The sequence below is a fragment of the Hyperolius riggenbachi genome, chromosome 2, assembly GCF_040937935.1.
Source record: "Hyperolius riggenbachi isolate aHypRig1 chromosome 2, aHypRig1.pri, whole genome shotgun sequence".
NCBI lineage: Eukaryota > Metazoa > Chordata > Amphibia > Anura > Hyperoliidae > Hyperolius > Hyperolius riggenbachi.
Window position 1 is genome coordinate 300,652,744 of NC_090647.1, and position 25,235 is coordinate 300,677,978.

Genomic DNA, 25,235 nt, shown 5'->3' on the forward strand with positions numbered 1-25,235 from the left:
TTCAGTGATTTTAACGGCACTTTCTACATCATTTGGCTGAATCCAGCCTTCATCCAGGTCTACACTGCCTTACATTGTCACATCTACAAGATAATCTGAATTCCTTTATGTTAATAAATGTTTTTCTCTCACTCATTACGGAACATAATGTGTTAAGTGCCTATAGCATGGTACAAATGACGTCTGTCATAGTTAACTAGGTACTTTGAAAGCCACTGAGGGCTCTCTATTAGGTGATATCGCCTCATAATTAGCAAGTCCTATACAATGCTTGTTTTCTCACGGAGTCTTCAGGGAATCTTCTATACTATTTTCTTGGTTCATGAAACTCTCCCTATTTTTAAAAGCTAGGATTAGAACCTCTACAAGGTTTCTGTTGCTGTGTGTCCAATGGAGGTGCTTACTACCTGTGATGTCACAGAGGACAGGAAATTAGGAGACTTTCTGCACACAGTAAGGGCTAGTTCACACTCAACGCTTGGAGCGCCTCTAGCCCGCGATCGGCTCCGCAGTTTTAACTTAAATCTTACGATTCTGAGCAATATGCGCTTGTGATTCGCGTTCAATAGAACGAGAATCACAGAGCAATTGCCCCCGAAACACTGCATGCAGCGTGTTTGTGATGAATCAAAATCGCAACCGCTGCAGTGTGAATGTATCCATAGGGATACATTGTAGCAGTGTTTTGCTGACCGCCGGTGATCAGCGAAGCGCTGAAGAATCGCCCGAGTGTGAACTAGCCCTAATAGAATCCTGGTTGCGTTTGTAATCCTTCCCCAATCTATCCAAAAATCAAAAAGTTGGGATTGTGCTTTTAAATAAGAAGGATAAATATACAGTTAAACAGTCTACATTGTAAGCAAATCCACTAAATGCTTTGCATAAGATTCCTATCTACTGCAGAGCTAAAAAGCAAAATCATATAATTTCTTTTACCTCACAGGAGCAATTATTTTTTTTTTTAATTATATAGCACCAATTTTATTCTGTAGAACTAGACAAAGTATAAAACAGGCAGTAGTGCGAGGCAGAGATACATTATTATTATTGATTTATACATACATACATACGCACGCAGTTCAACAAACTAGTGGTTAGCGCTTTCGCCTTGCAGCGCTGGGTTCCCGGTTCGTATCCCAGCCTGGGCACTGTCTGCACAGAGTTTGTACGTTCTCCCTGTGTTTGTGTGGGTTTGCTTCAAGCATTCTGGTTTCTTCCCACATCCCATAAAACATACAGATAAGTTAATTGGCTTCCCCCTAAAATTGTCCCTAGACAACGATACATACATAGACATATGACTATGGTAGGGATTAGATTGTGAGCTCCTCCGAGGGACAGTTAAGTGACAACAATATATATACTCTGTACAGCACTGCGGAAGATGTCAGTGCTATGTACATACTAAATAATAATACAACATACCCTGCATAAACATTATTGGAATGGTGTGTTATATGGGTTCAGTAAGGTTGTACCAGTGAAGTACCGTAAATACTCACATATAAGCCGACCCGTGAATAAGCCAAGGTACCCACTTTCTCTCAAAAACCAGGAAAAGTCCCCCCCCCCCCCTCTTATCACCCAGATACTTACCCGAGGTATCGAGAAAATGCCAGCCCTTTAGTTTCTCTACACTCTTTTTCTTCTCTTTAGTAGTTTCAGTATCTCTCCCCACCTGACTAAGCGATAGGACATGTTCAGCTGTAAGAGATACCCATATAAGTGACAGCTCTGCCTAATTTATCCCCACATAGGAACACCTGCCCTATGGGCTCTGCTGGTGATTCCTCTCTAACCAAACTATCCCACCATTGGTCTAATACTCAATCCTCCAACCTCTGACCCAGTAGATCTGAACCAACCGACATATGATGGCCCGGCCTGTCGATGGTACAGACTAGACACCGAACTAGACCTACGCACAAGGCCTCCTTAATACAAAACCTAACAATATCTACCTACAACTGAACAATCTCAAAATTTGATGAAACAAGAAAGGAAGGTATCCCCTATTTAGTCAACCTCACTTCCATATCAACACAGACCCCCCCCTGGGAGTCAGCTAAAAGCTAAATAACCCGATCAAGACAAGTTATAAACCATACCTCCTTTCGTAGAAAGATAAAAGTTCTGTCCTACAGCACATGTTCTATGCTATGCTATGTACTATGTTTTATATCTTATATGAAGCACTTGTTTTGTAAAGCATAATGTTCATTATATATGCTGTATTTCTTACAAATTGTTTCAATAAATTTTTAAATTGAAAAAAAAAAAAAAAAAAAAAAAAAAACAGGAAAAGTGATGGACTTGTGTATAAGCCCCCTCCCCAGTATAGCACCCTCCACTCCACAATAGCCAGATGTTCCCCCAGTACAAGTCAGCCCCTCACCCCATAGCCAGACATGCCTTAGGATCATACAGCTGTGTGTCAAGAAGCCACTAGATGGCGTCATAGATATGAGACACAGTGATCGCCACACAGGAAGAATGCCCAATAATTGCACAGTTGGCAATGTTGCTTGCACCCTCCGCTCCACAAGCCAGGGGACAGAGGTAGTCTTGAGCATCACACTGCACACTATGTTGCAGGGGATGGAGGAACACAGACACAGCAGGGAGCCAGCTGGCAAGAGCAGGATCACTAGTGCAAAATCCTTACATTTCCATTAACAAAACCTGCTCTACCATCTGTTCTGCTCCACTGACCCGCATATAAGCCGAGGGGTTAACTTTTCAGTACATTTTTAATGCTGAAAAATTAGGCTTATACGCGAGTATATACAGTATACCTGTCCTGATAATCATTTGTAATACTTTATAGACTTATTCCAAGAAACAACATTCAGCATTTAACCTAAGCTGGCCATAGACTGGTTGATTCTTTACTTCGATCGATTACTATAATCAATAAATGAATCAAATGGATCAAAACTCGAGTTGTCATTTTGATGCAGAATGGATTCTTATCAGCCAATATTCGATCAAATTTTTAAAATAAATCGATCGAGTATGCTGGGCTATTTAAATCAATGTAACAAGAATCGAGAGCTTTTCATTATGTATTTGATCAATCTTTACTCGATCTGATTCATCAGGGTGCTTATTTTGAGATAGAGAATAGCCCCCGATCGATTAAAGGTGGAAAAATGGAATAAAAATCGACTCTAGTGTATGGGCAAAAAATTGATTCACGTTCGATCAATTCATTTATTTTGAATTGATTCTAAGAAGTGATACGTCAATTTATCGTCCTATAATCGACCAGTATATGGTCAGCATTAGTCTGTCATTGCCTGCAAAACGTATTTACAGGATTGGGGGGTCAAAAGGTGCCTTGCTTGGGGCTCCACAATTACCAGATATGGCCCTGCAGGCAGCTACTAAAGCCAGATCAGAATGATAGCCATACACTGGCTTGTGTAATAGAAAATAATAATCAGTCACCCGCTTGGCATTTTCATGTTTTGTTGCTTTGCAACCTGGTATTAAATGAATTGTTTAACCACTTGCCGACCGCACGCTTATACCGTGCGTCGGCAAAGTGGCAGCTGCAGGACCAGCGACGCAGTACTGTGTCGCCAGCTGCAGGCTGATTAATCAGGAAGCAGCCGCTCGTGCGAGCGGCTGCTTCCTGTCAAATCATGGCGGGGGGCTCCGTGAATAGCCTGCGGGCCGCCGATGGCGGCTCGCAGGCTAAATGTAAACACAAGCGGAAATAATCCGCTTTGTTTACATTTGTACGGCGCTGCTGCGCAGATCGGCGATCCCCGGCCAATCAGCAGCCGGGGATCGCCACCATGTGACAGGGGACGTCCTGTCACTGGCTGCACAGGACGGATAGCGTCCTGTGCAGCCCCGATCTCCGGGGGGGGGGGGGGGGAGCAGGTAGGAGAGGGAGGGGGGAATTTCGCCGCGGAGGGGGGCTTTGAGGTGCCCCCCCCGCCAGCCACACGCAGGCAGAAGAGATCAGACCCCCCCTGCACATCATCCCCATAGGGGGGAAAAAAGGGGGGCAATCTGATCTCTCTGCCTGCACCCTGATCTGTGCTGGGGGCTGTAGAAAACAGCGCTGGTCCTTAAGGGGGGGTAAAGGGTGGGTCATCAAGTGGTTAAGAGTTTGCACCATTTCAGTGACAGAACATGCCTACAACTTGGAAGTGTAATTGGCGGGCATAAAATAAAAAATCAATTATTTATTTTTATCCGGTAAACAAGTAATAAGGATGCTAACCAGGCAATCAAAAAATCACTATTAGTTTTCTTATCCATAAATCAACATGCCCCAGTTTGCTTGGGTCTTATTTGGTACATCTGCCACACAAAGGAAGTTGCAGGGCAAGCTGTTTTTTGTTTGTGTGCTTTTTTTACTTTACCCTCAGACTTAACTAATGCAGCCTGATTGGCTGAAGCCTCTTTCCCTTCTGTTTTCCCCTCCCACACCTTTGTTCCTCTCTGATTGGGCAATATTTCTCATGCTGAGACAATGCACTTTCTATTGCAGAGCAGGGTGGGAGTGCCTGAAGACTGGGACGAGGGCATGCAATGCATACACAATCAGGCAGAGGAGAGTAAGAGAGGAAATGACATCAGGATTGGCTTCAAAATAGACACAATTAAAATGGAGAATCCTAAGAATGGTTTTCTCTTTCTTCACTATGGAAAAATCACTAAAATCAAAATGTGGACATCGCAACACATGTTATTTAAGTAGAACAAGTATTTATCTACTTATATAGGTCTTTCTTTTTTTCTGATATAGTATTGTTGACAGATCCTCTTTAAATATGCATCGTTTGGTTTATTGTGAAGCAAGGAACACACACAACAAAATAACTGAAAACTTCAGTGCGCATAGCTATTCACCCCCCTAAAGTCAGTACCTTGTAGAGCCACTTTTTGTGGCAATTACACTTGCAAGTAGCTTTGGAAAAGTCTCTCAGCTTGCCACATCTCGCCACTAGGATTTTTTCTCATTCTTCAAGGCAAAACTGCTCTAGCTCCTTCATGTTGGGATAGTTTTTACTTGTGAACAGCTATCGTCATGCCTGACCACAGATTCTCTATTGGATAGAAGTCTGGACTGACTAGGCTATTTCAACACATTTAAATGTTTCCCCTTAACCACTTCCGGATTCTCGGTGCGTATATGTACGCCCCTGAATCCTGAAGTGTATTCTATGGAAACGGCCGCCCGTATGAGCGGCCGTTCCATGTCAGTTCACGGAGGGTGTCTCCGTGAACACCCTGCGAGCCGATCGGCGGCTCGCAGGGTAAATGTAAACACACGGGGAAGATCTTCCCCGGTGTTTACATGTATACGGCGCTGCTGCGCAGCAGCACCGTAGAGGAGATCGGCGATCCCCGGCCTCTGATTGGCCGGGGATCGCCGGCATCTGATAGGCTAAAGCCTATCCCATCAGGCGCAGGACGGAAATCTGTCCTGCGCCGCTCACAGGGGGAGGGAGAGGGAGGGAAGGGGAAGGAGGCCAGGAAGCGCTGCGGAGGGGGGCTTTGAAGAGCCCCCCAGCCCCGCAAGCGCAAGCAGCCGGCGGCGATCAGACCCCCCCCAGCAGGACATCCCCCTAGTGGGGAAAAAAGGGGGGAAGTCTGATCGGCCTGGCTGCTATCTGATCGGTGCTGCGGGCTGGAGAGCCCACGCAGCACCGATCAGCAAAACATAGCGTGGTACAGAAGTGGTTAAACCACTGGATTGTTGCTTTAGCAGTATGTTTCGGGTCATTGTCCTGCTAAAAGGTGAACCTCCGTCTCAGTCTTAAATCACTGGCAGATGGACACAGGTTTTTCTCGAGAATATGCTTGTATTTAGCACAAATTATCTTTCCCTCAACCGATTTCCCAGTCCCTGCTGCTGAAAAACCGGCCCACAGCATGATGCTTCCACCACCATGTTTCGATGTGGTGATAGTGTTCTTGGGGTTGATGGATGGGATGAGTTGGGTTTGCGCCAAACATAGCATTTTTGTTTGTGGCAAAAAGTTAAATTTTAGTCTCATCTGACCAGGGCACCTTCCTCCATACATTTGGGGAATTGTCCAAATACCTTTTGGAAGAATCAAAACGTGCCTTCCTATTTTTCACGCTAATCAATGGCTTTTTTCCTTGGCCATTTTTCAAAAAGCTCAGCTATATGGAGTTTATGGTTAATTGTGGTTTTATAGACAGACACTCCAACCGCTGGTGTTGAACTCCGCAATTCCTGCAGGGTTATCGTTGGTCTTTATGCTGCCTAATTACTGCCCTCCTTGCCTAGTCTATGAGTTTTGGTGGGCGGCCTTCTCTTGGCAGGTTTGTTGTGGTGCCATATTTATTCCATTTGAAGTTGATGGATTTGATGGTGCTTTGGGGGATATTCAAATCTTTGGATTTTTTTTATAACCTAACCCTGACTCAGCAACTTTTTCCCTGCCTTGTTTGGGGAGCTCCTTGGTCTTCATGGTGTGATGCCTCTTGCTTTAGTGGTGTTGAAACCTCTGGGGCCTTTATGAAAAGGTGTGTTTACACTTACAGGTCATGTGACACTTTCATTTTGACCTTAGGTACTTAATTGTGTAAAAGAGTTCCAAAAGCACAGTGTGCTAAGAATAAAAAAATAACCCCCCCCCCCCCCCAAATTTATATCGCGCTTCTCTCCTGGCGGACTCAAAGTGCCAGAGCTGCAGCCACTAGAACACGCTCTATAGGCAGTAGCAGTGTTAGGGAGACTTGCCTAAGGTGATGGCTTACTGAACAGGCAGAGCCGAGATTCGAACCCTGGTCTCCAGTTTTAGGGGCAGAGCCCTTAACCATTACACCATCCAGCCTCTGTGATGTCCCACATTGTAGATACGTGTACTGGGAGGATAGAGAAAAGGAACGGGAAGACACGGGAGCCCGATCTGGTGTATTACCTCACGTCTAACAAATCGAAGCTAAGAATAATGATATATACTCACAAAGCCGGGTTGCACCTGAGGCAACCAATCTGGAAGTACCATCCCCACTTGGCCTTGTGACGTCACTTTGATGGTCGCAGCTCCTTGGGAAAAAAGCCACCTGCCAAGGTGTCCCCTGATCCCAGGTGAAGGCTACACGGAGATGGTGGTAGGAGGTGCCCTGGAGGGTACTCGAGGGATAATTGGTGTACTAGTCCGAAAGGTGATGGTATTACCTACCAGTAAGGCATTTGTATATATACACTCCAAATCACATAAGGCAGTACACTATATACAGTTGGCTGATGATGTAATGGTTAAGGGCTCTGCCTCTGACATGGGAGACCAGGGTTCGAATCTCGGCTCTGCCTGTTCAGTAAGCCAGCACTAATTCAGTAGGAGACCTTTGGCAAGTCTCCCTTACACTGCTACTGCCAATAGAGCGCGCCCTAGTGGCTGCTGCTCTGCTCTGGCGCTTTGAGTCCGCAAGGAGAAAAGCGCAATATAAATGTTATTTGTCTTGTCATATATCATAAAAAGGTAAGGAATGATCCTTGAATGAGTAATAACTCACGAGATCGTAAAACAAATGCTTTAATAGGGCACTTAAAAATGACAATGCGTTTCGCGGTGTAAACCGCTTCATCAGGTCAAATAATGTGCCTGAATCAGAGAGTTCCCCAGCTCGGGCGCCTGTAGACATCACCCTATGCCTGGTTTGCCTCGGCCTGAGGAGGGGACCTTACCACTGTACTTTGGAAAAGGAATGTAATGGTATGTAAGACAAGCAGGACAGTATTGTACTTATAACTCTTATAGCTCTAGCCCTGCTGCCTAATTTTAAAGTGGAGCCAAATTAAAAATACAAGATTTCAGAAATAAAATCTATTTTCTAAATTATATTAAAAAATAGCAGCCTTTTTTCAGCTGCATGATGACAAATATAAAATATTTTACATTTATTGGAGGAACCCCTCCCTTCCTTTCATATTGCCGGGACAGAATCCGGCAGTCTGGTTGAGTAGGAGGTGTCCGGCAAAGGAGGAATTGCTAATGGCTGCCACCTGTATAACTCTAGTTATGAAAAGAGAAGGGTGAAAAGCATGCACTGAAATGCTCATAGGATTGAAGGAGTGTTTATTCATCTTTGTATGTGTCAGAGTAGTGCAACTAAATATTTTGAATAAAAAAAAAAATGTTTGGTTTGGGTCCGCTTTAATGTTTAGCTACAAGATAGGCTTTAATAGTTCATCATCATCATCAGTTTTTATCATGAGTCTTATTCTATTATACGGATTTTACTTCCAAGCAATGTGAGTTTTTCTTTTTTTTTTTTTTTAACATATGGTTTGTATATTTGTAGTGATGCAGTCCATTTGAATATACGGAGAGGCTTTTTATTTGTTATGAGTCTCACTTCCAAATAAGTGTGTTACTGTGGTGGGTAGTAGGATGTTGCAGAGAAGCGATATCCTGCATCCTGAGAGAAAAAGAAAAAGGAAGGTGCCCCAAAAGAACAGGACATATGCTGTCCCTTCATCTCGTTGTGACAAAACTATTCTTATGTTGTGACAAATCTGCCACAAGTGTGCCCAAAATGTTATCAACATAGCACCAAAAGCATTTTAACTATATGAAGAGTTAACAATCGGCTGTGTAAAACTACCTCGCCAAAAGACAAAGGCCAGAGACCAGGTTTTTTCTCTCCCTGCTTTACATACATATTCCCTCTCTACCTCTATTCCTATTCATGCCACATTAGTAGCTACCACTGCTTAAGCTCTGAAGCTCAGCATGTACTTGGTCACAAAAGGTACAAGACACCGGGCCTCTAGTGTGAAGGGAACAGACAGGAGGAGTGCCCTGCGGCGATGAAGAAAGGCACGTGTTGGTGGACAGGTGAGTGTAAGCTCCGCTGCCAACACTCTTTACGGCCTGGAGGGGAAAGGGGAGCACATAGCTGAAGGAGACTGGGAGGGGGGCACCTGGCAGACAGAGCGTGGCTCCACAGATGTTTAATAGATTTTATGCTGAAATCTATTGAAAGTGTGTACAGTGTGTGAAAGCATTCCATCCCTCTCAGATCAGATTTGATCTGAGAGGGATCAATCTGATGATCCAATGGCCATCTACACTCACCTTAAGGACTATTAGGAACATCATACTAATACGGTGTTTGACCCCCTTTCGCCTTCAGAACTGCCTTAATTCTACATGGCAATGATTCAACAAGGTGCTGAAAGCATTCTTTAGAAATGTTGGCCCATATTGATAGGATAGCATCTTTCAGTTGATGGAGATTTGTGGGATGCACATCCAGGGCACGAAGCTCCCGTTCCATCACATCCCAAAGATGCTCTATTGGGTTGAGATCTGGTGACTGGGTCTATTTTAGTACAGTAAACTCATTGTAATGTTCAAGAAACCAGTTTAAAATGATTCGAGCTTTGTGACATGGTGCATTATCTTGCTGGAAGTCGTCATCAGAGGATGGGTACATGGTGGTCATGAAGGGATGGACATGGTCAGAAACAATACTTAGAAAGCCCATGGCATTTAAATGATGCCCAGTTGGCACTAAGGGGCTTAAAGTGTGCCAAGAAAACATCCACCACACCATTACACCACCACCACCAAGGCATGATGAATCCATGTTTTCATTCTGTTTACGCTAAATTCTGACTATCGAAACTCATCAGACCAGGCAACATTTTTCCAGTCTTCAACTGTCCAATTTTGGTGAGCTCGAGCAAATTGCAGCCTCTTTTTCCTATTTGTAGTGGAGATGAGTGGTACCCGGTGGGCTCTTCTGCTTTTGTAGACCATCCGCCTCAAGGTTGTGCATGTTGTGGCTTCACAAATGCTTTGCTGCATAGCTCGGTTGTAACGAGTGGTTATTTCAGTCAACGTTGCTCTTCTATCAGCTTGAATCAGTCGGCCCATTCTCCTCTGACCTCTAGCATCAACAAGACATTTTCGCCCATAGGACTGCCACATACTGGATGTTTTTCCCTTTACACACCATTCTTTGTAAACCCTAGAAATTGTTGTGCGTGAAAATCCCAGTAACTGAGCAGATTGTGAAATACTCAGACCGGCCTGTCTGGCACCAACAACCATGCCACACTCAAAATTGCTTAAATCACCTTTCTTTCCCATTCTGAAATTTAGTTTGAAGTTCAGGAGATTGTCTTGACCAGGACCACACCCCTAAATGCATTGAAGCAACTGTCATGTGATTGGTTGATTAGATAATTGCATTAATGAGAAATTGAACAGGTGTTTTTAATAATCCTTTAGGTGAGTGGATTAGGGTACAGCCAGCTTTTCAGAGCCTACCAGTCACTACTTCTATGTACAAAACATGTGTATGACCTCTTCATGTGTAACTGCAATCTGCAGAACCTTTCTACGTCGTGTAATAAAGTTACTCCAATCACAATTTCCAAAAACATCCTGTATCTTTAGGCTGTATCTAAACTGGACTCACAGACCTGTGCTACTTTTAATAAACCGTTAAATAAGAAATTGCTTGTTATTTCATTTGATGCACCTGCCTGCTGGTAGGAGCACTGATTAAATGCACTTCCCTATAATTTAGTCATCCCAGGCTTTACAATGGAAACTGTAAGTAGGTATGAGGAGCTAAAACAGAATAATGTAAACAACTGCTAATAAACTTGTATTTAAATGTATGAAATTGCTACCATGATTGACATACCTTTAAATTCCTTTCTGAGTTGTTAGAAAACCTTAAAATTATGCTCAGTTTTACAAATCTCAGTCTCATGCTGCCCACTTCTTAATCCAACTACTGGCCATCTAATATGACTGGTGACTTCACTGAGCTACAGTGAAGGATTGTAAGGCTGTAGACATACTATGAACGTTTTCTGAGTGTTTTTCTGACCAACAGAGCTTTCGGAGTGTTTTTTAAAAAAAACACTCCCCATTGACTTGCATTAATATCGTGGTAAAATTGCCACAACAACTTTTTTTTTTTTAAATTGTGATCGCGGCAATTTTAATGCAAAGCAATGGGAGGTTTTTTTTTTAAATTGTTTACAACGCTCTGTTCTTTAAAAAAGCACTCAGAAAGCGCTCATAGTGTGTCTACAGTCTCATTAACCAGCCTGGCGTTCTATTAAGATCGCCAGGCTGGCGACAGGCTGTTTTTTTTTAATAAAAAAAAAACAACTATTGCATGCAGCCAACTGAAAGTTGGCTGCATGAAAGCCCACTAGAGGGCGCTCCTAATGCGTACTTCTGATCGCGGAGGCGATCAGAAGTAACAGGAAAGGCCGCGATGAGCGGCCCTTCTTGTTATGCTTTCCTTGTCGCCATGGCGACGAGCGGAGTGACGTCAGCCGACGTCCTGACATCAGCCCCCTCCGATCCAGCCCTTAGCGCTGGCTGGAACTGTTTGGTCCGGCTGGGCTCGGGCGGCTGGGGGGACCCTCTTTCACCGCTGCACGCGGCGGATTGCCGCAATCAGGTAGCACATGCGGCTGGCAAAGAGCCGGCTGCGTGTGCTCCTTTTTATTTGATTAAAATTGGCCCAGCAGGGCCTGAGCGGCAGCCTCCGGCGGTAGTGGACGAGCTGAGCTCGTCCATACCGCCAGGCTGGTTAAGAAAAGTTATCTTATGGTGAATACACACTTCCAATTTTCATTGACCAATAAGTGTAAAGGCCAACAGATGTTGAATACTCTGGACAGATTGCATAGCTGAACTTTTATACTACATGGAAGAGCTAAAATTGGCCAATCAAAATTGGATGTGTGTACCAGGCTTTAAAGCTTAATCCAAACTGAAAGGACACCTGAAGTGAGAGAGATATGGTGGCTGCCATATTTATTTTCTCTTAAGCAATACCAGTTACCTGGCAGTCCTGCTGATCTTCTGCCTTTAATACTTTAAGCCATAGACCCAGAACAAGCATGCAGCAGAACAGATGTTTCTGACATTGTCAGATCTGACAAGATTAGCTGCATGCTTGTTTCTGGTGTTGTTCAGACACTACTGCAGACAAATAGATCAGCAGGGCTACCAGGCAACTGGCATTGTTTAACAGAAAATAAATATGGCAGCCTCCATATTCTTCTCAGTTAAGTTGTCCTTGAAGTGAAGATTTCTTTTAACCGACTGCCAATTTACACGGAGTGCCAAGAGAGCATTCGTCAGACAATCCAAAAAAGTGGTCGACACACAGCCTTGATCAGGAACAATGTTTAGCTTTTATTGTTCCAGCACACATGTTTCTGTGTGCTTTTGCTTCAACAAAGGGGATCCCTGTGGCCCTGAAACAATCGTCGGCTGTGACGGTTAGATGTTGTAACGTGTGTGTTGGAACAATGGAAGCGAAACGTTGTTCCTAATCAAGAATATGCGCGGACCCCTCTTTTCGATTGCCTGGATTACATTGCCATTGGGATTCTGCCCCAACATACACCATCAGCAGGTGTTCAATTCTTGCGATTGGAGCGTTCATATTAGTACGCCCGCAGCCAGTGAGATGGGCACAAGGTGAGCCGAATGAGGACTCGCCCTGCTGCCGCTAAAATTCTTGGCAGCACTTTATACTATTTCCCCATCAGAGTTGTAGCAACTCAGAGGGAGAAGTAATTTGGGGTCCGGCAATCACCAGAACCTTGCATTACCCTTACGGCTGTGCGCCAAAACCAATACTTCGGCTGAGAAAAGTTTCTAATGTCATATACAGGCGCTGCTTGTATGGGACGAAGACAGAATTTGCTTGAAATGACACAAATCAATAATACATCATAAATATGATTTTTCTTACAAGCCTTTCAATCATAGCATACAATTCTTTACCACAAAACTTTTAAATTTGGTAAGACTACTTCTTTTAATTCTTACTTCAGAAGCCTTCAAAAGTATATATTTAATTTATCTTAGTAAAATAATAATTTCATACAAAAAGGAAAGATTTGGTTGTGCAAATCCAAAAATCCACATACTATCGCAGCATAGAATGACAGCACTCCCCAGATTAACTATACTATACATACATACAGACAGACACCAACAGACATTCCATCTGCTTATCTGTATGAAAAAACTTCTACAAATAAAATACTGTATAGGAGCATTAAAGCAAAAATAAGCCTCTTAAATTCCCTTTGCAACTATACATTATTGTGTGTCCTCCCCTACCCCTCTGCTTCCCTCCCCACTGTGCCCCAGTCAGATGAAACACAGGCATTTATGCAGTGCTTAACTCACAGACGAGATGCTGTGCCTCCAGTCGCAGTAGTGAGATGCTGAAGACAGAGGCTCTGTGCAGCAATACCACTAATCTGATGTTTCCTCCCTGCTTCCACTCCTTCTCAGTCCCACCCTCCAGGGACATGCTAATATAACTGCCTAGTGTGAGCCTCAGTCAAACACTACTTTATAACATGCTGTATGTCTACATGTAAGCTCGTCTTTTATTTCAGATAGAGAGAGAATTTAATTCAAAAACCTAGACGAACATTTTATTCAATTTATTTTGCACAATGTACACATAGCTCCCAACTGTCCCTCTTTTGGAGGGACAGTCCCTCCTTGGAAACCCTGTCCCTATGTCCCTCTTTACTAAAAATAAATGTGTTCATTCCTTTAAAATGCTATATTTCTTATTTTCAAATGTTAATATGAAGGAAAATGAACCAGGATAGAAACGACCAGTGTGAATTATAAAACAGCATATTTTTCTTATGAAAACTTTGTGGTATGTGCAAATAGGTGTGTTGGGGCATGGCTAGGGGTGTGGCTAAAGTGTCCCTCTTTCTTATCTCACAAAGTTGGGAGGTATGTATACAGCATACATGCAACATCGTCACATTCTGAAAACTTTGTAAACCGATCCAGGACCATGCCATATATCTGAACATTTTTTGGGGGAAAGACAGTTTCTGATTTTGAACCAAATGCTGCTAACATGCAATTTTCCAATGACCATGGTTTAATTTATTTTCATCCCTATTAAAACCAGCAACCATTGATCAACTCACTGGCAGCAGCTTAATTAGCCAGTAACCAGTGTCTTTGACATGCTAAATTTCAGTCCCTCCCTGGGTTACAAGAGTTGAGCTCATTCTTAGGATTTTTTTCTTCAGTGGTCTCTTTTTTTTAGGCCTTATGCACAAGTCTATATAAATAAATGTATTTTAAAGTGCTTATTCTCATCATAGCCCATTTAGATTCCTGTAACACACTTATCTGCAGCCTGCCTGGGAACTGACTGTTTCCACTCCAGCCCATCTCATCCACTTTTCTTTTAGCTCTTCTAATGCAACTCCCTGCTGTCAGTCACTCTATTGGCTTCCTATTACAGAAAGAATTTAGTTTAAGCTTCTAATTCTAACCTGTTATCTATAATGTAGCTGCTGAACTAATTCTGAGATGTCACCCAAAACGTGATCTCTGCTTTAAAACTGAACACGTTACATCTGCTCTCATCACCTCTCCTCACCTGCATCCAAGACTTCTCAAAAGTTTCTCATCTCATGTGGAATTCCCTTGCACATTCCATTCAGCACTCACCATCCCTCAAGATGTAATCTTAAAAGTTACCTCTTTGACCATCACCATTGCAGACATTGGGGTCAAATAAATGTATATGGAACTGATGGAACAATGAGTGCCAGTAGACTGTCTAATATAAGTACCAGTATGCTTTCCTGTCTTATGGGGCTCTGTCAGGAGGAGATTGGAGTGCAGCCAGAGCAGTAGGTTGAAAGTCAAGTAAGTGCTTGTTGTCTTAATGGGCCTTATGACTAAAAGAAGGAAAAGCCTAACAACAACAAAAAATCCCATTTCACAGGAAAATGTCATAATAATATTTTCAAAGAACACGCTGAATCGGTATGAGCCAACTTGGCTTCACTGGGTTAGGTGGTACACCATCAGAATAATTACCAAATTACCTGTCCTGTGATTAACCAAGAAGTAGGATTTACTAGACTTCACCTGAAAAAAATAAAAAGGATATTGGGAATCAGGACATGGAATATTAGAACATGAGGAAAGATCAACTATTTGGGATGGAATCTCAAGGAACTAAACTGCAAATCCTTGAGACACAGATTAAAAAAAGAAGGGCCAGGGATGCTCAGAGCCGGACAAAAGAAAGATGCTTCTCTATTCTGGTGAATCAAAAACATGTAGAGCTAAATGTGCTGTGGGTTGTTTAGTGACAAGTTCCATAGTCATAGCACAATGAAAATACACTAATGAAAGAATTATGGCTTTTCATGTAAAAAGGTAACAATATATAATTCAAATGCATTAAGTATATGGATCCCAAGAAACAGACAGTATGTGCTGAGAACCAGTTCTTCACACATACAGGGTTCTGTCATAATCTCTAAGTTTGAACCGTGCATGATCAGGACTCAAACGCCGGCCGACGTGATGCCACATAGCCGGCTGATGTAATGGCGCTATACATGGAAGCAGGAACCAGGCCTGACGACTTCAGGCCGGAGTCATCCTGTAACTGAAGCCGGGACTGGGAGAGGAGCCAGGAGGACGCTGGGGGACCTCGCAGGCTACGGTGGGCTGGAGGAAGCCCCAGGTAAGTGTAAACTTTGTTTTTATCACCTGGTCAGGATCCCTTTAATATGTTTTGCACAGTACATACACATGTTTATCTCATGTCACATGTCGCCTCAGGTAAAAGGAGGAAGTCAAGAAGAAACGATAAAGGAAATGTATATATGGCTTTCAAAGGTATAGACAATTGTAATTATCTATAAAGAACAGAGGAAAAAAAAAAGGTTAAAGAGAACCTGTAGTGAGTAAAAATATAAAAAAAAAAACACGAGGTAACTTCAAATGAACATTACATAGTTACCTTGCCATCAGTTCCTCTCAGAAGCTCACCATTTTCTTCTGACAATAATCCCTTCCAGTTCTGACAATATTTTGTCAGATCTGAAATATATCAGTTGCTGTCAGTTATAGCTGAGAGGAAAACTGATGTACCAGGTAATGTCCATGTTTCCCTATGGCTCAAGTGGGTGATGTTACAGTTTAACAGTGTGCTGAACAGAAAGCGGTTATGGGGTAATGATCATGTTCAAAATGGAGGACGGAAAATTCCCTTGATCACAGTGAACAAACAGGATGTGGGACAGGAGAAAGACACTGAGGAGTAGACTACATGGAAGGCAAGTATGACTTGTGTATGCTTATTTTGTCTTTTAATTTTCAGTTCAGGTTTTCTTTAAAGAAATGGTGATGAATGCAAAGTCCACAGCTTAGGAGGATCTCAGTCCAAGTAAAGTAATGGTGATGAATGCAAAGTCCACAGCTTAGGAGGATCTCAGTCCAAGTATGAAAGGACCGCATACCCCCTATAGCATATCAAGGATATAAAAGGGACAGACCAAATGCATGAGTTGGAAATCATGCAGAGACTGAGGGGGTATTTTATGGATCTGATGGATGAACAGGAGGAGGAGAAACAAAAGAGGTTATAACAGACATGATCAGGCTCCTCGAAAAGACTCCTGAGAAAGCAGGCTTTATTTATAAGGCAGTTATTATTGATTTATAAAGCACCAACATTTTCCATGGCACTGTACAACGAAAGAAAAATAAATGGACATGGGTACATAATACTACAGACAATGGTGTACACCAAATATGGACACTGGTACAAAATACAGAAATGGTGATAACAGTGACAATTGTAGCATGATGAAACTTTCCTAACTGTCCCACTGCGTTTTTATAAATAATCCTGAAAGGTTCTAGGCTTCATTTTTAAGTGTATTCAGGAAATGTACTCGTTCCATCCATTCGTGGTTAATATTAGTGTTTTTCTATAATACATAAGTGATACGGAGATCTGAGCGTTTGGCGTGATGTGTCACGACTTCAAAAATGTTGTGAACCACTGTCCTAGGAGAAAAGTCAGGAGAAAACGTTAATTGCATATGGCCCATGGTGTAATTAAAATCTTAGCAGCTGAATGCAAATGCTCTAAAGGTTTTGTTTTATTCACAAATGTACGAAAAAGTCCTGGTCATAAAAACATTCAAAGAAGTAGGATGAACTGCTTAATATTTGCACACAAAATCATTGTCTGAACGTTAAGATATCATTGATGCAGCTCGTGATTTCTGCTGAAATGTGAACTAACTTCATGTTTAGTACTTATAATAGAGACTTTGGAAATCATATTACTTGGACTAACATTGCCTAAAGAGTACCTGTTCCTGTGCTCCAATCATTGTTTTTCTTACTTTTAAAGGCCTAAAATAATGGAAAGGAACAGGATGTTTAACGCCAAACTTGGAACAATAGATGAACATGAGGAAGTACCCCACAGCTGCCTTTGATGTACTTGAAGGACCAAGTCTTTTTTTTTTTTACTTTCATACAATTGGTTATTATAAGCTGAAATTCAGCTGCAATAACTTAGGTTGTCTAGGAGGGAGTACAAGTATCCACCTCTTCCTCTCTGGCCAGTCAGACAATAGCAGAAGCCTATTCTCTTAAAGGAAAACTTCAAGAGGTTTCATTGAATTGCGCAGTAAATAGGAGAAAGATTTTTCTTGTAAAAGTTATCAACCTGTAGAAACATTAAAGAAAACCTGAATTGAAAATTAAAAGTCAAAATAAACATACACAAGTCATACTTACCTCCTGCGTAGTCTACTCCTCAATCTCTTTCTCCTTTCCTGCGTCCTGTTTGTCCACTGTGAGCAATGAATTTCTCCGTCCTCCATTTTGAAAATGGCCATTACACCATAACTGCTTTCTGCTCTGCACACAGTTAAACTGTAGTATTGCCCACTTGAGCCATAGGGAAACATGGACACATCAGTGTTCCTCTCAGCTGTAACTGACAGCAACTGATATATAACTGACAGCAACTGATATATAACTGACAGCAACTGGTATATTTCAGTTCTGACAAAATGTTGTCAGAACTGGAAGGGATTATCGTCAGAAGAAAATGGTGAGCCTCTGAGAGGAACTGATGTCAAGGTAACTATGTAATGTTCATTTGAAGTTACCTCATGTGTTTATTTTCAGTAATTTTACTCAGTACAGGTTCTCTTTAAAGAGAATCTGTACTCTGAAATTCTTACAATAAAAAGCATACCATTCTATTCATTATGTGCTCCTGGTCCCCTCTGTGCTGTTTCTGCCATTCTCTGCTGCAAACCTGGCTTGTAATTGCCAGTTTTAGGCAGTGTTTACAAACAAACTAACCAGCTTCTAATAGGCTCAGCTAAGCAGAGTGTGTTAGTCACACAGAGCCTGCAGGGGGTGTGTACAGCTTCTAGCTAATCACAAGCAGCCCTGCACATTCCAGTCTGACTGCCTCAGCCTGACTGTGCCGACTATAGAGAGAAGATTAGATCATATAACAGAGATAACACAGCTACTGTGCAATTAGGAAAAGCTGCAGTAAGCCAGACCACATTAGAAAAGGCATAGGAACTTATAGCATAGAAGAAATAAAGATAAACAATTTGTTACAGAGTCTCTTTAAGGCAGTTTTTTATAATTGTTTTTTTTTCTGTTGTGTTGTGATGCTCCTGCCGCATCGTACCGCAAACAAAAACTCACTCATGACCCCCCCCCCCTCCCCCCCGCTCAGTGACGTACTCTCTGCTGTGCAGGAAGTTCACAAGTGAAATTCCTGTCAGTCCACACATGCACGCCAACTTAAACTTCGCCCATAGACTTATATTACCCCAAACTCTGTGCACTAAGCACTGTGCTTGCGGTAATGTGCTGCTGCTCTTGCGTCAGCTCGGATACTTCCACCGCACCGCAACAGACGACAAGAAGTGTGAAAGTCTCCATAGACTTTTATTGCTTTTGCAGCCACTTGCGGTAAAATAGGGTAACGCAACGCAGGTTTAACCTGCAAGTGTAAAAGGGCCCTAAAGGACACCTGAAGTGAGAAGCACATGGTGGCTGCCATTTTTTTTTAAACAAAAAACTACTTGCCTGGAAGTTTTACTGATCTTTTTGGCTGCTGTAGTGTCTGAATCACCCACATAAATACAAGCATGTAGCTTATTCAATCAGAACACCTGAACTGAATGCTTGTTTTGGGGCTATGGCTAAAAGCATTAGGCAAGGTACACAGTGGTCTTTGCATTACGTTCCTTGTAACATATGGAAAGCAATGGAACAGGAAAGCAGCACTGCACTTTATATGTCATATACAGGGAAGGATACAGTCAGTGAAATGTATGGAGGCTGCACTCAAATTAACTACCTACATAGATGCGCAGAGCTCAGAAAATGGGCAAATTACACAACTTGCATTCAAAACAGGTACAGCAAAGGACGTTGGCTTCAGCAAAAATAATATGTGCACAACTTATTCCCTACTAGACTCTTCCACGGCGATAACGTGCCCCCACGGAAGAGGCCTAACCACTAGTCTAACAAAACATAATTCTTACCTGGTGCTGCTAGTCATAAATGGTATACACATTTTTTCTTTTTTCCAAAAAACAACAATTGACAGCGCTACTAGGCTGCAAATTAAATAAAAACAACAGAGGCGTGCAGATACCCCAGGAGCTGAAATGCACACCTTGAGTAAAAATCAGATGCAATAGAGTATTTCAATACAGCTAAGGTATATCAAATATCAATGGATACTCACAAATGTGGGCTGCTGAACAAAGCAACTTCTCATATGCCCATGTGTGGGAAGTACCATCCCCACTCGGGAAAGGTGCTCCAGACTTCACTACCACAAAGTTTTGGCACTGTAATTGACCTGATGAAGCAGCAGTTGGCTGTGAAATGCATTGTCCTTGGTTGTTTTGAATGATATGCGAGTCCCATGTGATTCTTCCTCTTAAAAGAAGGCCAACTTAGTAGGCCTTACCTTCACTTTTAAACAGTTTTTAGTCTTTTTTTTTCTCCTTGTGCGCCTCCAGTTGTTTTACTTTCACTCTCTACAGTGTGTTCATAGCTCTGTAAGTTTATGCGAGTTATGTACAGTATTATAGATTGTGGCTGTTCACATCACTCCCCATTCCCTGACATACTGATTATCACAGAGTATGCTAACTGGAACTTTACCAGCAGTGGATCTGCAAAGCAGAGGGTGCTTTCCCACCCCAGCCACATTAAAATATAAACAGATGAGGAAAATTGCTTCCCAGCTGGAGGGCATCAGAGAATGGCCTGGTGGATGGGGTACATTTTCTCAGATGATAATTGGGCAGTGCTGATCCATACAGAATACTTCCTTTAATGTCCTTTTCTTGCGTGCATTGCATAAGGTATAACATGCTATACTATACTAATTTAGTGCTGATCCTTTGTATTACATCCAGAATGTGTTTACAAACCAGGTGTTTTGACCCCATTTGTTCTCCGATTTCTGCTGCAGAGAAAATACTAAATCCTCTAAGTCTTGTTGCAGCTGTGTGACTCAGGAAGTAATGACGCCAAAAGATCAGCATGATAGCTTCTACATTCCTACATAAAGATAGAAGGCTGCCTAAATCAATACGAATACACACACTAGCCTTATTATACACTACCAAAAATAACAAGAAAATAATTCCTTACTTTGGTAATTAATAGCCATATCTTATCATAAGAAAGTGTCTATTCAATAATATAAACCCAATAAAAGGCTTTGTTCAGACTCCCATTGTTAAGGCAATTCACATTAATTAGTAATGTACAACGTTTTGATCATTGCACATCTGTGCCTTTTGCAATGGCAGCATCCCATAGACCAGGGGTCTCAAACTCGCGGCCCGCGGGCCATTTGCGGCCCTCGATACAATATTTTGTGGCCCTCGCCGGCAAAAGCAAGAGAGACACGGAAGCGAACTATTTTTGCCTATTTTACCTTATAGTTCGCTTCAGTGCTCCCAAGTAGTCTGCCGCATCCCTGCTGCTAAACAAGGGCTGCAGAGCCCCCAAATTCCCCGGGCAAACATCCACGACTGCACTGAGGGGCAAAGCTTCCAGCTGTAGCTCTGCTCCTCCTGACGTCAATCGCCGCACGGATCGCCGCCTCTACCCGCCCCTCTCTGTGAATGTAGAGTGAGAGGGGCGAGCAGAGGCGGCGATCCGCCGCGATTGACGTCAGGAGGGGCAGAGCTAAAGCTGAAAGCTCTGCCCCTTCCAGGAAATTCCGGTGGATTGCTCCCCGGGCGATTTGGGGGCTCTGCAGCCCTCGTTTTGCGGCGGGGACACGGCGGATTACTTGTAATGGAAGCACTGAAGCGAACTAGAAGGTAAAATAGGCAAAATAGTTTGCTTCAGTGTAAATTTGATTTTGAACCGAAATAAAAATCAATGCAAAGGACGGGGGGGCGGGAGCTGCTGATTGCGGAAATGACATGCCATCATAAGTTATATGGGAAGAAGTTCTGTGTGCACATTTGAGGACTTTTTTTTTTTTTTTTTTTTTTTTAGAAATCCCTTATGCGGCCCAGCCTCATCCTGACTTTGCCTCCTGTGGCCCCCAGGTAAATTGAGTTTGAGACCCCTGCCATAGACCATTATTGCAAGCAAAGTGGGTGTTTTCTCATCAGCAGACTACTTGACCCAGTCCATCTCAGCACTATAACTCTTCCCAACTCAGTGTGAAGGAGAGCATTTAGCCCTTCTCAAACTTAAGTGCATCTTTCATCACCCTGCCCTGCCTGACACGCACACCTCAGTGCTCACGGTGAAAGACTGTCTGATAATCGCTTCCAGCTCCTCAACTAAAACATGTGGGTGATGACAGGATATATGGAGGAGTTTGGGCAGTACACAGAATACAATTGACCAAATATTAACAATCCACAATACCAAAAACATTAAAGATTGCATATGCATCATATTTTCAGCTTCCACAAAAACTTTATTGACAATTACCATCTGCTTCCACGATCGACAGGGTGTGTGCTGTATCAGTGCACTGATAAGTCTATCTTATTCACCCATCTTACAATATGAAGGGTCCGTTGGCTCTACGGTAGAAGCAGAGACTGAGAAAAAAGGGTAAGAATTATCTGATTTTGTTGCTGTCCCTACTTATTCTCCTAATGACCTCCAAAGCTCAAAGGCCCTGGTTTATCAAACAAAGTGCAAAGATAACTTGGAAATACTACTTCTGAGTCAGGATCTGCTAAAACAGGGCCAGGCAAACTTTAAAGGAATACCGAGGTGACATGTGACATAGACATGTGTATGTACAGTGCCTAGCACACAAATAACTATGCTGTGTTCCTTTTTTTTCTTTATCTGCCTGAAAGAGTTAAATATCAGGTATTTAAGTGGCTGACTCAGTCCTGACTCAGACAGGAAGTGACTACAGTGTGACCCTTACTGATAAGAAATTCCCCCTTTTACCTCTTTCTTGCTCTCAGAAGCCATTTTCTGCTAGGAAAGGGTTTTATAGTTGGATTTCTTATCAGTAAGGGTGTCAGCATATTACAGAGAACAGTTTACAAACTACACCGCTAACAGTCCCTTAGAGGGGCTCACACTCACGTATCCTCATAATTCACCAGTAATTGGGAGAAGCCAAATAACCTCCCAGTGTATATCTGGTTGTTGTAGCACTTGTAATCTACATTTGAGATGGGCTCACCTTTAAAGGGACACCTAAGCCTGGGGGGAAAACCAGTCTTACTTACCTGGGGCTTCTACCGGCCCCCTGCAGTCAACCTGTGCTGGTACTAAACGAGAGAGAGGGAGGGAGAGAGAGAGGGAGAGAGGGAGAGAGAGAGAGAAGGAAATAATTATTTGACCCCCTCACTGATTTTGTAAGTTTGTCCAATGACAAAGAAATGAAAAGTCTCAGAACAGTATCATTTCAATGGTAGGTTTATTTTAACAGTGGCAGATAGCACATCAAAAGGAAAATCGAAAAAATAACCTTCAATAAAAGATAGCAACTGATTTGCATTTCATTGAGTGAAATAAGTTTTTGAACCCTCTAACAATAAAAGACTTAATACTTAGTGGAAAAACCCTTGTTTGCAAGCACAGAGGTCAAACGTTTCTTGTAATCGATGACCAAGTTTGCACACATTTTAGGAGGAATGTTGGTCCACTCCTCTTTGCAGATCATCTCTAAATCCCTAATGTTTCGAGGCTGTCTCTGTGCAACTCTGAGCTTGAGCTCCCTCCATAGGTTTTCTATTGGATTAAGGTCCGGAGACTGACTAGGCCACTCCATGACCTTAATGTGCTTCTTCTTGAGCCACTCCTTTGTTGCCTTTGCTGTATGTTTTGGGTCATTGTCGTGCTGGAACACCCATCCACGACCCATTTTCAGTTTCCTGGCAGAGGGAAGGAGGTTGTCGTTCAGGATTTCACGATACATGGCTCCGTCCATTTTCCCGTTAATGCGATTAAGTTGTCCTGTGCCTTTAGCAGAAAAACGCCCCCAAAGCAATATGTTTCCACCCCCATGCTCGACGGTGGGGACGGTGTTTTGGGGGTCATAGACAGCATTTTTCTTCCTCCAAACACAGCGAGTTGAGTTAATGCCAAAGAGCTCTATTTTGGTCTCATCAGACCACAGCACCTTCTCCCAGTCACTCACAGAATCATTCAGGTGTTCATTGGCAAACTTCAGACGGGCCTGCACATGTGCCTTCTTGAGCAGGGGGACCTTGCGAGCCCTGCAGGATTTTAATCCATTGCTGTGTAATGTGTTTCCAATGGTTTTCTTGGTGACTGTGGTCCCTGCTAATTTGAGGTCATTCACTAACGCCTCCCGTGTAGTTCTAGGATGCTTTTTCACCTTTCTCAGAACCATTGACACCCCACGAGGTGAGATCTTGCGTGGAGCCCCAGAGCGAGGTCGATTGATGGTCATTTTGTGCTCCTTCCATTTTCGAACAATCGCACCAACACTTGTCACCTTCTCTCCCAGCTTCTTGCTAATGGTTTTGTAGCCCATTCCAGCCTTGTGCAGGTCTACAATTTTGTCTCTGACATCCTTGGACAGCTCTTTAGTCTTTCCCATGTTGGAGAGTTTGGAGTCTGCTTGATTGATTGATTCTGTAGACAGGTGTCTTTTATACAGGTGACTAGTTAAGACAGGTGTCCTTAATGAGGGTGACTAATTGAGTAGAAGTGTCTAACCACTCTGTGGGAGCCAGAACTCTTAATGGTTGGTAGGGGTTCAAAAACTTATTTCACTCAATGAAATGCAAATCAGTTGCTATCTTTTATTTAAGGTTATTTTTTCGATTTTCCCTTTGATGTGCTATCTGCCACTGTTAAAATAAACCTACCGTTGAAATGATACTGTTCTGAGACTTTTCATTTCTTTGTCATTGGACAAACTTACAAAATCAGTGAGGGGGTCAAATAATTATTTCCTCCACTGTATGTTCTATTTTTAAAGCATTTATATCCTGCTTCACACTTCACTGTGGCATGCTATGTGTGCTGCTCCATCTGCCTCTAGCGGGGTACACAGAGGTGCTCTAGATATTTTGAAATCCTAGCAACATCCTTGTCTTTCAGAGGCCTTTGCTGGACAAAGTACTTCTTTAGTTCTACAATTTTATCCTATAGACATTCAGCTTTTATAGTAAAATAAGGGCTGTCTCTTAGTACGTATGATTTACAATCTGTTTCCAATTGTTTAAGAATAGCAAAACACAAGGACATCTGTTGAGTAAAGGAAATCACAGGAACTCTTTCATACTACTGCAATCCAATTGTGGTCCTATTTTGTTGTTCCTATTATGATCACAAACATCCCGCGTGCTGCATTTTTTTCAGCTTTTGTGCTCATGTTCCTAGCAGCCAGTGAAAATCGCGAAATGCTATCTCAGGAAAAACCGAGTGAAATTGCATTGTAATTTGCATTATAAAGCAGCCCTAAATGTAATTGCCCTGTAAAGCAATAGTATATTGTGTATGCTGTGTGGTAGCGGCTCAGGAGCATTGCCTGGTCTACGAAATAAGTTAGGTATGGCCTAGGTAAGACCATGTGACACCAACAGTAGGAAGCCACATTGCATTACATTAGGAAATGTTTCCTCTGTGTGAAGGGGGGAATCTTGTAGATCACAGAAAGTAGCTAGTGAGCAATTGTAAGACCTCATTCTGCCAATAGGAAGCTACTGAAACACCAGTCTGTATGGATCACTGTGCAGACACAGGGTTTTAACATTTGAAAAGCTCAGTTCCAAAAGTAATATATATTATTTACATTAAACAAAATTATTTCTTTGAGAGTTTTCCTCGGTAATTTTGAGCTTAAGACACTTTATTTGTACACTTTTATTCATTCCAATATATACCGGTAAATAAAAAACAGGAGAG

The 25,235-nt window shown here is 42.5% G+C and overlaps 1 protein-coding gene across 4 annotated transcripts in view; it reads right to left on the reverse strand.

Annotated features, from left to right (window-relative positions):
* LOC137546493 (uncharacterized) overlaps window positions 1-14,917 on the reverse strand; it is a 142,372-nt gene extending 127,455 nt beyond the window's left edge. For 3 of the 4 annotated variants that reach the window (XM_068269032.1, XM_068269033.1, XM_068269030.1), the window contains exon 1: window positions 13,185-13,220. The gene's annotated coding sequence lies outside the window, so the exon portion shown is untranslated. Of the gene's footprint in view, window positions 1-13,184; window positions 13,221-14,872 lie in introns of those variants that run through there. The other variant, XM_068269031.1, reaches the window with a different exon arrangement.
* Between the last annotated feature and the right edge of the window lie 10,318 nt (window positions 14,918-25,235).